The 14,192-nt window shown below is 39.0% G+C and overlaps 1 long non-coding RNA gene across 1 annotated transcript in view; it reads left to right on the top strand.

Annotated features, from left to right (window-relative positions):
- Nucleotides 1–14,192, top strand: part of LOC135257854 (uncharacterized) — a 57,004-nt gene that overhangs the window by 26,049 nt on the left and 16,763 nt on the right. Inside the window, exon 2 of the long non-coding RNA XR_010330784.1 lies at nt 358–400. This is a non-coding gene — a long non-coding RNA (uncharacterized LOC135257854). The remainder of the gene's footprint in view (nt 1–357; nt 401–14,192) is intronic.

Here is a 14,192-nt window from a genome sequence, read left to right as displayed (position 1 = left end):
CAGTTTATTTTTTGGGACACCACAAGATATTTATCTTCTGCCCATCAGCTCGACCCTTTTGAGCGTGTACTGAACACTGCACTTAGGAATCTTAACCTTCTTTTCCATTTCCAGCAGGGAATAACCTTGCCGGAATAAAACAGAAACATAAACAAAATCACTTTCAAGTGCTCCAGACTGCAAATGTTATTTTTTAATTATATTAACCGGTTAATAATGTTACTTCTTTGTACCTACAATTTTCTCCTCAGTGAACACTGTCCACAATTTTGATAGAAAGAAGATTAGTAATTTCCTCCCTGTACTACTACTAACTAGCCTCATTAACTGCTCTTCACTGTTCATCTGCCCGTTTAGCTCCTGCCAGCTAGTCCCACACAAGCAACAATGAGATGTGAAGGTGAGATTTTATATTCATATTATATCGAGCTAAACGGTAAACATTTTCTGTTGTCCCAATCATTTCTTACACATTTTGTGTATATGTGTTGAACTGATTAAAGTAATAATCTCAAAGATTTTCATTTAAATAAATGTCTGTCAAGTCAACATTATTTTTATAACAACCATTTTTTATTCAGTAAATAGTAGGGATGAGCGAGTACACCATTATCTGTACCTGTATCTGTATCTGTTCAACCAACAAAATTATCTGTATTCGTATCCGTACTCGGAATGGGCGGGGCTTAAACCGGAAGTGGACGTGGCATAACCGGAAGTTCGTATTTTAACGTCTTAGCAAAGCCCCTAGTGGTCGGCACACCGGCGTGCCGAGATTACTGAACTCAGACATTCCATGCTACTGCAACCAAAGTATGAGTTAAAAACAGAAACGCTTTGTTTTAGTTTCATTAGTAGATGATACATGACAACTATGCTGAATACGGAATTGCGCCACGCCACCATTGTCGCTCTGGTCGTTCATTTATCACGCACTCCCTCCCTGCAGTCTCATCTGTAACTACACCCCCCACCCATGACATAATGGATAATATTGTCTATCTGGGCATTCATAAAAATATTTCACCACTCAAAAATCGTATTCCGTCATAGCAACAAGATAAACCCGACAACAGCCCTAAGATATGCCAATACAGCAGTGAAAACGCTGCTCACTGAATAACGAAATAAACGAGAAAAAGTTTTTAAAAATGATACCATGTCATTCTACATTCAATATCTGGGACTAAATATTGAAAAAATACACAACCTTACCGTTGGTTTTACGCATAGAGATGTCCCTTTTGAGACTGAGTGGTCATATATTGTCTTGGACAATCTGTTTGTGAAATATACGTGCATTTGTGATGCTTGGGTACCTTCCAAAATAGCTGTGCGTAATATCACACCTGTTGTTTACGGCGTTGTTGCCCTTTTTAGTACAGACTGGCTTGATTGACAATTCATTTATTCAATAGGTGAGAGTATAAGCTTTCTAACAATGTATAACATGTCTAATTTTGCTTTTGGAATAGCGTTTTATAGGTTAGCGTAACCAAACATTTTCTTATCATCGCATTCACTCTGTGGTAGAGGTAAAAGACGCTGTTATCGTTACTCTGGTTTTATTAGTTTTTTAAATGAACTGACGGTGTGAAGACAGAATTAGACAGAGCGCGCCAGTTTACAGTTGGCTAACCACGATGTACTGTATGTCTTGTGATTTCAGGTGAGCAACGACGTCTGAATTTGCACAAAAGTGACATTGCATTAGTACAGTGGATGTATAAGAATGCTAGGATGTCAATGATGCTAGTAGAGTGTGTGTATGAGATTGCTGAATGTTAGGAAATACAAGTAAATCATGTAGTCGCTAGCTAACTGGCTAGTTAGCCCACTGTAGCAAGCTAGAAGCTAGAAATGTGCGTTTGTAATCAGTAATATATCTGTTTAGATATGGTGAGATTAATGTGTTGATCCGAATCTGAGAATTGCTTTATTTTATTGAGAATATATGACAATAGATAATAGACTAATAGTTTGTCCACGCCACCGCCTACGTCACACGCGGAAGTGGTGGCAGAAAGATGGCGCAAAGTATAAACAATAGTTGCGGTACAGAGAGTGAGTGGATATAAAATGTTGTGTTGTGCTGTTGGCTGTCAAAATAGAAATGGCAGAAATCCGGGACTTAACTTTTATAGAATTCCGTCAACAAAAAATCAAACGTCATACTAAAACTAACCAAGTTTCACCTCCCTCCTTGACATGTCCTGCCACATACATGTCCCTGATGTACTTGCCTTCTCTGTTCTACCTATCCTCACATATGGCTCAACCTTAAACATTAGGGCAGCTGCATGATTGCAGCATGAGCCTAGGCTTGAAATAGAATACTGAAATCACTCAACATTAAAAGGAAATAACAACTTTACACTTAATTTACTGAACCTTTGTAAAACTATTTATCTCTGTTAAAGGGGAATTTATAAACTTTATAACACTTCTGGGGTCATTTTCACACCTACGCAGGCTTTTGTGTGTACCCCAGACAGTTTTTAGGTTGCTTGCTTCAATATTTAGATATTTGATACCTGTGTAACCAACCGACCCCCCCCCCCCCCCCATCCATCCAATAGAAGCCCATTCAACGTCAAACTCCACGTTAGACTCGCTGTAAATTCGTCCCTGCTTCTCATGACTGATCTTGTCCTTCTGATGAATGTGTCGCCCTTAATTTTTCGATTAATTATTTCATTATGTTAAAGTTACAATCTCGAAAATTTCCATTTCGTTCTCTTTGGCGGTACCAATGGCGAGAAGCGGTAATTGCAGGTGTGTTTTTGGACCTCACTTCCCATTGAGCTTGTAAGTCAAATTGCCTCCAGGAGGCGTCTGGTTTGTGACGTCACAGCCCAATGTTAAAATCTTATTGACTTTTAAAAAATCATTGATTGTAAAATATCTATAGCGATTAAAAATAAAAGATTTCTCACGTTTTTTTGGGACCGTCATTCTATACCGTAGCATGTGCTTGGTTATATTTATTTCAATCTCTGGAGGAAAAAAACGGATTTATGTCGATTTACGATGTGCTGACGGTCCTGAACTACACTAAATCAATCAGTCGCACGGATACACGTCACAACCACGTGTGCTTGTAAGTCTACCCGCCAAGTGTGGTGCCAAGGCTGCCCCCAACTGCTGGTCTGGGATCAGATTTCCCTTCCCAGGTCCTAACTTTAACCATTAGTAGGAGAAGAAAATAACTGACTGTGGACCAGCAGATAGGGCCAACTGCACCCAACACCGGTGGCTAGCTAGCTATACCCACGACAAATGCGGTGCCACTGGTTAGCTTAATGCATTTTTTCAATGGTCAGGACAATAATGTTAAGAAGGGAGAAAATCATTCCAAATCCAAACATGTAGAGCAGGTCATATACAGCCAGAGTAGATTAGCAGGTCTGTTAGCGCCAGCATGAAAGATATCGTTTATAAAGTTTCGGTTAGCTAACGTTAACGTTAGGAATAGCTGGATCAGCAGGTAGCTAGCTAGCTGTCAAAGTCAGGTTTATTTGTCATTACAAACCATATGCTGTACAGTACACGATGTAACGAAACTTCGTTTCGCAAGGCTTTGGTGTAACATAGACTTTCAGTCTGCTCACAGCACTTACAAAGGAATACACACATTGTGAAAATCAGAATCACAGTGCACTTAGACAAGACAGGTGCAGTAGACAAGAGATAGACTATTTCTAATAAATAGTTTTATTAAAACATAGTAAGTAGTAAATATATTGTCGGTAATTTATCGAAAACCATGCTGGCTAGCTATATTGTTGTTGTGTTGTGATAAAAATATATATGACGTTATATTCCATTTGAAATTACGTCTTAAGTTAGTTAGGTTAGGTTGTAGGCTACTCTTTTATACGGTCTATGGTTGTACTTTATAGATCCATGAAAGGAAATCCTGTTGTCATCACGACCGTACAATTATGATGTGAAATAAACAATATAACTTAATAGTAACAAATCTGTTATTTCCAGTAATTTTAAATTGAAATACGATATCAAAGTGACACTAGAAGTAGAAGGGCGCAAGCGTGTTCCAGCTGAGCCGTGACGATATAAGCGTGCGTCGTGAGCACAGTACCGGTATGTGTAGTTCCTAAGTGTACTAAACGTACACAACGTTGTACCTTGTACTTCTCATGGGTCAATCGTGTTGCTGATATTATATTTCATGAATCATATATGTCATGAGTACCACATACCAGTAGCTAACTGGTTCCCGACTTGTAACTAAAAATATTGCTTATTGAATATTGCCCCATTCATTTTCCCATTGACAAATTTGCGGGAAAACGAGGGGAGTGGCTTGGTGACGTTTACACTTACAAGCTCTATAGATCCAACCGGATCCTACCAGTGTCGCCTGTGTGACGTCAGTCAGTTGGCACCTGGGCCACGCCAACTATTACATTTATTATTTACTGAATAAAAAATGGTTGTTATACAAGTAACGTTATGTACATACTCATTCATTGTCTAACATTAGACTTAAGCTGTCTTTACACTGCGGAGCCGGGTTAAAATGCTGTAGCAGACCTGGGGTAGAATTAGTGATGATCAATTTCCACAAACGTTCTTTATCCACCTTTTGCTCGGTATGAACATCTTTACACTGCAGAGAAGAATTCGCGGGATTCGCTGTGGTTCGTACAATTATGTATCCTGCACAATAAACAGTCTTTTTTGTGAATGATTGTTGTGTGATATTTTTGAAATAACTGCCTTGTTGTTTCTGGTTTTGCTAGCTAAACTGTTCGAGAATAAAGCTGAGCTGGGTGTTAAATTAGCAATCAGAACAAGAAGAATAAAACAAAAACAAAGGAGATTTCATCAAAAAAGGCCATCAAGGCTGAAGGAACATATGAGGAAGCGTAATAAAATAACAACAACGCTAATCCATACTGCCATATTCTTTTATTTAGTTTTCTCAGGCTTGACATCTTTACACAGAAATCAGACCCGCTCTGCTCCACCTATACCTCGGCTTTATTCCGATCAATATATTGATGAACTTGATGGCAATGTAAATAACGATAACGTTAAGGCCAGTTCAGATCAATGATTCGCAACGAGACGAAACGGTTTCAGAATGTTGCAGAGAAAATTGCAGCGGTGTGAACTGGTTAGTTGCAGAGCGTCTGAAGCCGTTGCTTGGGGTCTCAAAAGACCCACCTTGTCAAATCGCTAAGTGCAGTTTTAGAACGTTTACAATCAGACGTCTTGGAATTTTGCAGGTTGCATCCAGTCTCGTTGCGAATCATTGATCTGAACTGGCCTTTAGTTAGCTACGTTGCAAGGTTGCAACTAGGTAGCATTGCATTCGATTTGGTTTGCGAGGTCGGTACCGGTCGGTAGCGTTAGCTAGCGTTTTTTCTAATTGTTAGCTGACATTAGATTGTGTTAATTACATTAGCTAGCTAGCTAACGCAACATTACCTGATATGAGAGATGGATACTGTGCGCAACGTTGTCTAAACTAATGTTGCCTTTATTGACATGGCCCGGTAGCTAGCGTTAGCTGTGCAAATAGCTATGTAATTTAGTAACGTTACATTGTTATCAAATGTAATATGAAATCTACAGCAACAAATAATGACCTCTCATGTTACACAAAAACATATTAGGGTTCCATAACCTCCCCCACCTTAACGCTAGCAGACACTGGAAAAACCAGTACGCCGCTCACACACAAGTGAGTTGAAGAGCAAGCCTGTTGCGTTAGCTCCGCCTACCCTCTCTGGCGGTCCAACCACTGATGGGTGATGGAAAACGCGTCACCATCTATGCGCCACTTGTAATTTTTTCCTGGGAATGTCGCCACAAACACCCCGTTCTTTAATCATAAATTATTATAATAATAATAATAATAATATAAATTAATATAATATTAGGCTCAATCACCATTGTGTTACCTAATTCAGCGATAGATAGTGACTTAACAGACATTTATTTTAATGAAAATCTTCGAGATTATTACTTTAAACCAAACATCATTCCCATGCTGCTATGTGAGTAAATCTGAAGTGATTTATCTGCAAGGAATGGCAAGCCAATGAGAGAAAAGTACAGGAGTTTTCTTCACCTTAGATGACCTTATTACACCCCAAGCAGTTAATCATTAATGAGTGTACTCTATACACAAATTCTCCTGAGATTTCACCTACCAAATGTTCCATATCATTTGCGGTACAACGAAAGTATAATTTATCAGTGGTGAAACCAAATTATATCAGATTTTCCAGGACTGTTTTACACAATAGAAAAGGCTCAAGGCTTAAAGTTACAATCTCGAAGATCTCCGTTTCATTCTCTTTGGCGGTACCGATGGCGAGAAGCGGTAATTGCAGGTGTGTTTTTGGACCTCACTTCCCAGAGATCCAACCGGATACAACCAGTGTCGCCTGAGTGACGTCAGTCAGTTGGCACCTGGGCCACGCCTCCATAACAATTTGAGGTCACCAGTACACATGAAAGCGAAAAGGGAATGATGTCTTCTGAGACGGTAACTATAACACTTACTATTTACTGAAGTAGTCTAACATTAGGCTAACATTATTCACTGTCTAACAATAGGCTAACTTAAGCCGTCCTTACACTGCCGAGCCGGTTTAAAATGCTGTAGCAGACCTTGGGTAGAATTAGTGATGATCAATTTCCACAGATGTTCTTTATCCACCTTTTGCCCAGTATGAACAGTAGGAAAATGCGTCACTAACTATGCGCCGCTTGTGATTTTTTTCTCGGGAATGTCGCACAGACACCCAGTTCTTTAATCATAAATTATAATAATAAGAATTATATAAATTAATATAGGCTAATAGTAGGCTCAATCACAATTGTGTTACCTAATTCAGCGATAGATAGTGACTTAACAGAGATTTATTTTAATGAAAATCTTCGAGATTATTACTTTAATATTTTACGCTGTTTTGTTGCTTTCCTTTACAAATGCAGTAAGTAGACCCAGGCAGTTTAGTGTCGAACTCAAGGATGCATATCATTGCATTAGGTTAGTCGTAGAAATAATGTTGTATTACTGCTAGCTAGCGAAACCGAAAATGTCTGAGGAGAGCAGGAATACACAGAAGAAGAGCTGGTTAATTTGCAGGCTGGTCGTGCGAGAGCAAGTCAGGAGTGGGCCGAGATCGAGGAACCAGAGGCTATTTCCAGGACAAACGGCAACTGTGTATTTCGGCTCGAATCAATAGGGCACAACAATCCCATGATCAAAAACAAAATCTCCTTTGTCCTCAGACACTTTCGGTTTTGCTAGCTAGTAGTAATAAAACACTATTTCTACGACCAACCTAATGTTATTATAAGCGTATATATTTTTCCAGTCAAGTCTCGGTCGTTTGGTTGGGTCACACACCCACTGACAGGATGGAAGGGAAAGGGGAACGGGCAATTTTGTTCCATCCGAAAGGGTCAATTTGCCTAAGTAGTAACGTTTGTCTTGGGGAGACAAACCGTGGAAATATTGTGACCAATTTTCTTTTTGATTCATTTTTCTTTTTGATTAATCTCTGTCACATCGAGCACATCCCTCCGTAGACTTCAACAACTCTTTCCCGGCTTTCTGCCACCATGTTTGTAAACATTCAGATTGGTTTATAGAGGGTATGCACATGACGTCACAGTAGGTGGAAGTCACTGCGGTTACACCCACTGAGTGGCAGAAAGACTACTGAGTGATAGCGTTAACGTTCAGCTTGAATGCCGTGAAAACACAAAAAACACATCTAAAATGGGAAAGAGCTGTTGTGCGATTGACTGTACAAATAGATTCAACAAGAAAGCGGAGCTATCTTTTTTGCAGACTGCCGAAAGCTAAAGAAAAGAGAAGCAAATGGATCGCTGCAATTCGCAGAAACAACTGGAATCCAGGCACCGAAACGTGGATTTGCCTTAAGTTATGTAGGCTACTGTATTGACTTCTCATCAATTAAATATTTAGCATCTTTCATTTATATTCTGTGTAACTGTAAAGTTTTTGTCAGCATTTATTAAAAAAACATCCATGATGATGAGCCTTGTGTTCTACAAACAAAGGGGGGATGGTTAGATAGTATTAGCTAACCAAGCATATAAATTATTAAGGTATGATTTTACCCAAAAATCCAACATACCTGACCCAAAATAACAACCGCAAATCCACGTTTCGGTGACTGGATTTGAGTTGTTTCTGCGAATTGCAGCGATGCATCGCTTCTCTTTTCTTTAGCTTTTGGCAGTCTGTAAAAAGATAGCTCCGATTTCTTGTTGAATGTCCATGGACCACTGGTTCTTTGGTAAGTTGTAAGGATTACTGTCGAGTCCAACTGCCTTTAATTTAAGCAGATAATCGTTTGTTTTACTCCCGGTTTTGCAGTTTCCTATACTAAAGGCAGCCATGTGGCAGCATGTTTCGCCACTCAGTCCCGACTGAGGGGGCGTATTCCGGTGGGAAAGTGACCTCAATGCATACCCTCTATAGATCGCTGTGGACAGAGTGGCTATGACGATGGCAAGATTGTGTCATGTGACGCAGCAGCAGTGAACTTTGTATAGGCTCTGGATGGTACTCTTGCTCGTAAAAAGTACATTATCCGTACCGGATACTCGTTTCATCCGAGTATTCGGCTCAACCCTAGTAAATAGTATTATAGTTACCGTCTCAGACATCATTCCCTTTTCGCTTTCATGTGTACTGTTGACCTCGAATAGCTATGGAGGCGTGGCCCAGGTGCCAACTGACTGACGTCACACAGGCGACACTGTTTGGATCTCTGGGAAGTGAGGTCCAAAAACACACATAGAATTACCGCTTATAGCCATAGATGCCGCCAATGACAACAAAATGGAGATCTTCGAGATTGTTACTTTAAGATTCCATCTGAGATCGTGGATAAGATAGAAGCTAGCTTGTGCCAATTTGCTAGCTAACATGATGTATGTTACACCCAGCCAAAGAACATAAGATTGTTCATTCATATTTTAAGTTATCTAGCTAAATAGGTTAATGTTAGCTCTCACTGTGTGGTTGTTTCATTGGGAAATAAAAACAATGCAATGAATAAACATTTAATTTGTGAATTAAGTAAATGAGTAAGTAAATGAGTAGCTCATCTGAATGGTTTTATGTAATAGAATGCTATTCAGGTGTCATGTAGTGAGGTTTGGACAGGTTTATTCAGATCACCTGAGTTCAACAACCAATCAGAATTCTATACGTCTGTAGAGCCCAACTTACTAAAATAACATTGACACGACAGTGGTTTGGAAATAAAGGATATATATTTATTGGCTGTGATAATGAAATGTGAATAAACTAATTGAAAACAATAATTTCCATAAAAATTCAAGTAAAAAAAAAGAAGTAAATTCAATTTGATTCAATTCAATCAATCAATGCAGTACAAACAATTCAAGTAAATTCAATTCAGTTGAGTACTAACAATTCAATTCAATTCTATTCAATACTTCTTCAGGTGCCTTGCGCGTTGCACGCTTGGGCGATCATGGCTTCCCACATCAAACGATCCCTCGCAGCATCAATGATGTCTCGTACACTTAAGTCTGTTAGTTCTTTCACATCGTCCATATATTTTCTTCTTTGCCTTCCTCGTCCACATTTCCCAGGCATACAGCCTTGTAGTGTAAGGCATTCTATTTCTCCCTTTCTGATGACATGGCCGAGGAATGTAAGTTTTCTGTCATTTAATGTTCTCATTAATGATTTTTGTGTGGGCGCGTGGGAGTACCGCCTCATTAGTTACCCTATCTCTATGTGATATTTTCAGCATTCGTCTAAGGAACCATATTTCTACAGCTTCTAAGTGTCTATGGAGTTCTGGTGTTATAGTCCATGTTTCTGAAGCACACAGCAAGATTGACTAGATGTAGCATTTTAGTAACCTGAGCCTTGTTGTCATAGAAATGTGTCTATTGGTAAGAAAGGGTTTCATTTTTTGGAAGTTTGTTTTAGCAATGGCAATTCTTATTTTTATTTCTATTTTGCTTCTAGCATCATGTTATATGAAGCTACCAAGGTAACTGAAGCTGCTCTTTTGCTCAATCACTTGGTTACCTGTGTACAATTGGCAGTTGGGAGTATCTTGCTGTTTTGATATTACCATACATTTGGTTTTCTTACAGTTAATGGTTAGACCGAATTCTGAACTTGTTTGTACTACTTTGACTACCTACTTTGTGGGTCTTCTGCAGAACTTCTGCAGAAATTAGGGTGGTATCGTCTGCATATCTTATATTGTTGATGTTAACACCTCCAATTTTTATCCCATCTAGGTCTTCTATTTCTCTGAGAATCATTTCACTATATATATTGAATAATTCCAGTGAGGCAACACATCCCTGTCTAACTCCTCTTTGAATTTTAGTCCAGCTGCTCATATTATCATCAATCTTTACTGCCGCCATTTGATTCCAGTATAAATTTTGAAGTAGTTGTTAGTCCCTCCCGTCAATGTTTAGTTTAGAGAGGATTTGAAATAACTTTACATGCAACATGCAACATTGTCATATGCTTTAGTGAAATTAATGACGCAAAAATTCATTTTAATGTTCAATTGCTCTCTCTAAAAGCATTCGTAATATGAAAATTGCATTTCTAGTTCCTCTGTCCTCAATAAACTCATATTGCAGTTTAGAGGTTTCTGGCCTTGACTTGTTCTTAATTCGGCTCAGAGCGATTCTCAACAAAATCTTTATTATGTAACTCATAAGACTGATTGTTCTATGATTTTCACACTTGATAGTTCCAGGAATATTTGGCAGAGCTATAAATATTGATTTCAATAAATCAATAGGCAATAAACCAGACTCATATATGCCATTAAACAGCTCAGAAAGAATATCAATGCCAAGATCTTCTAGGGCTTGTATCATTTCCACTTAAATTTCATCAGATCCAGTGGCTTTACCATGTTTCATGTTTTTCATTGCTTTAGTTATTTCTTCTTTGGTAATAGGTGGGCCAGTATTAGGGGTGTTCAAACAACTCAATTAGCCTAATTAAATTCATAAATAAAACACACAATCTTTACAATTTTTTATATTAACATACCATACAGGTAGAGGACTATTCCTGATTTGATAAGAAGTCCTGTCTCAGTAACAGAATATTAGAGTGGAGGCACTTAACAGAGGTAGAACCCCCCTCTTCCCCCCCTCCTCCGAACCCATAGGCTACCTTCTGCAAAAATTCCAATACTGGAGCACACTACATATAAGACATAAAATGCCTTAAAACACACATCCACTGCCCCAAGTAGTGTGCTCTGTTCTAGCACCTATCCAGCCATTATCACAAATGCTTAAGAGGACAGGTGTTTGTCTCCCAAGCACATGACATACGGGTAAGGTCATGTCCACTGCTCCTGCTGGAGATGCTCCACTCATGTTATTTCCAACCTGAGCCGGGAGAGAGGGAGAGAGTAAGAGTGTGACAGAGTGAGAGTTGGTGTGAGAGAAAGTGAGCGAGAGAGAGTGAGATAAGAAATTGAGAAAAGTATTCACATGTACAGACCCAGTGAGCACAGCCAGGCTATAAAAAAAAAAAAAAACAGCTATCACAGGTACACCTGGCTGCCCAGAGAGGACAGGCTATGCACTGCAATCTGCCTGTCTTTTAACTTTGACATTTAGATACACACTGTCTTTTACTGTTACCTGCCTAGGGACAACAGATGCAGTTTAGCTTGATAGCTAATTCTGGGACAGCCAAGAGTCTGCCCACTCTCCTTAATCAGTCAATCAATCAATCAGGGGGCATTTTCTGACAGAATGCCCAGAATACCCAGACATAAGGGAAAACGTCTTTTCAATACTTGGAACCATTTTACTAAAGTTCACAAATTACAGAAATCTAGGAAAATTCCCCTATAAATCAGTATGTGCAGCATTGGTGGCAAGGTATGTGGCCTCCTGTCACAGAATGAGAGACAACCAGTGAGGCACAAACTATTATTTGTATTAGGCTAGTAGTTTCTGTTCTTATTACTGTCTGTATTTGTGCATGTCTGGAGGTTTGGCTTTGGTTAAATATATATTTAAATTGTGAGAGTATGAAAGTATGAGTGAGAATGTAACTGTGAGAGAGTGTGAGCGTGACTGTTAGAGTGAACAAGAAGCTAAAAGTTAACACCATGGGAAAGCTTTTGAGGAGATCAATACAGATGTACTTTAGTCAAGACTTTGCTTTTATGATCTTAAAATGCCATCATTTTCAACTTGTATGCAAAAACAAGTGGATATATGTATTCTAAATGTAATTTAATTAATAATATAATTATATAATAATATAATTAATTTCTGAAAAAAAAATCTAAAAATGATTCTTGGGCAATCTTACAGGCTGAACATCAATAAATACCTTCTTGGCCTAGTCAAGGCTGGGACAGAAAACCTTCCAGCCACCTTCGTACCACCTTAGGTGGCAACTGGATGGGCAGCAGCCTGACAGCCAGTTCCCCTTTGGCATCTGTGTATAATGACATTTAATGATAAGTTTCCACAAATTATAGGTAAACTGTTCCCACCACTCATTGTAGAATAATCTAATTAAACCACAGCTAATACTCATATGTGTAAACTGTGTGTATGATACTCCTGTGTAGAGACAAGCAACATAAGAGAGGAGATAATACTGTATGTGTAAAAGATCCCTGAGCAGTGCATGATGGTGATATGACCAGGGCCTCATGAACTAATACCTCACCTTGGGTCAACTCCTCTGTCTGTACATCAGCTTCCCCTCCATTTTGGCCAATTGTCAGAATTTTCTGTGTTAAATTTGGCAGCCATGTTTGAGACAGTTTTGGTGCCAGCTGCACATAGAGAGCCATGAAATCCTGAGCAATCTAATGAATAGAAAACAGTTAACAGCATATGTTAATACAGGAAGTTCGTGAAAAGACATGAATGATCTATATTGTTAGTAAAGGTACATACTATGCCTGGCATGGTAAGCCTGGGGAACTCGATCAGGACCTCCTGGTTGGACTTGGAGCTGTTCGTTTTTATCCACTGTCCCCTGTGGACTGCAGATTCAATCATACAAATTACCAAATTTACAAATTACAATAAATCAAAAGCTTGATAGAGAGACTCACAAACACTGGAACAACATGCAGGATCAGTCGGGCTGCTTGGTCAATCACGTGGCCACTGACGTTATCAGTCACTGGTGCCACATCCATCTCAGTGATAGGTGGTGGGGCAGTTTATTTTGCCATCTATTCACATCACATAGCAGGTTAACAGATCAACAACATATAGATATAGATGTATAGATTCAGAATACCAGTGAAATTGAGCAGACTGTATGACCAATGATTTGTACTCTGAGAAGCTACAGGGAAACAAAGTGTGCAGACTTTTATCTTCTATACTGTTTAAACAAATAAACTGTTTAAATGAAAAGGTTTTATAATCACTAATAATAAAAATTTGAAAATGGAGGCAATGAAACTCAGAACTTCGAAAACTTCCTCACATGCTGTTTGGACAAAGGGGCTTATAAGAGCATTTTTTACAAAATAATTTTGTAAAATCTTATAAATAATTACTTGAAAAAACACAGATGCAAATGGATGCCGTAAACAACATTAGGCTGTGCCATCATACATCTCTGGAACCATAGCACAACAGATAACACGAAACACCAGAGAAAAGTCTAAAAAGAATTTAATCTAAAAACCTAAAACACTTGATATCAAAGGACTACATACAGTTGGCCATCATCCTCCCTGTAAGATTGTATTGCATGCAAAGGAAGGGGATCCACAAGATCTTTTGGGTCAACTGCTACCAAGGTCTTAGAAGGCAACACACTATAGGCAAAAAATGCCTCTCAGATCCTTGAATGTACCATCTTTGTACCACCAGCTGGTGTGTTGGTCTGTTGTGTGATCCAGGAGTAGGATGGCACTTACAAGACCAAACCGGGGTTCATCCTCTTGATCATAGGACAGGAACAATGTCATATTGGCATGCACTTTGTGCCCTTAAAGGTAACCCACTCTGGCATGTAGACCTCAGAGAACACAGGTACACCCTCTAGACCACTTTTGGTGTCTTTAAACCCATTAAAGGAGACTAGAAAGGTGCTGTGTGCCTGGCTAACCTCCAAATTTTATGTGAACAAAGTTCTGGGCAAAAAGCTGTAGCAC

This window comes from Anguilla rostrata, chromosome 6 (assembly GCF_018555375.3).
Source record: "Anguilla rostrata isolate EN2019 chromosome 6, ASM1855537v3, whole genome shotgun sequence".
Lineage (NCBI taxonomy): Eukaryota > Metazoa > Chordata > Actinopteri > Anguilliformes > Anguillidae > Anguilla > Anguilla rostrata.
The sequence above is the reverse complement of the archived record's forward strand: the minus strand, read 5'-3'. Positions and strand labels throughout refer to the sequence as shown.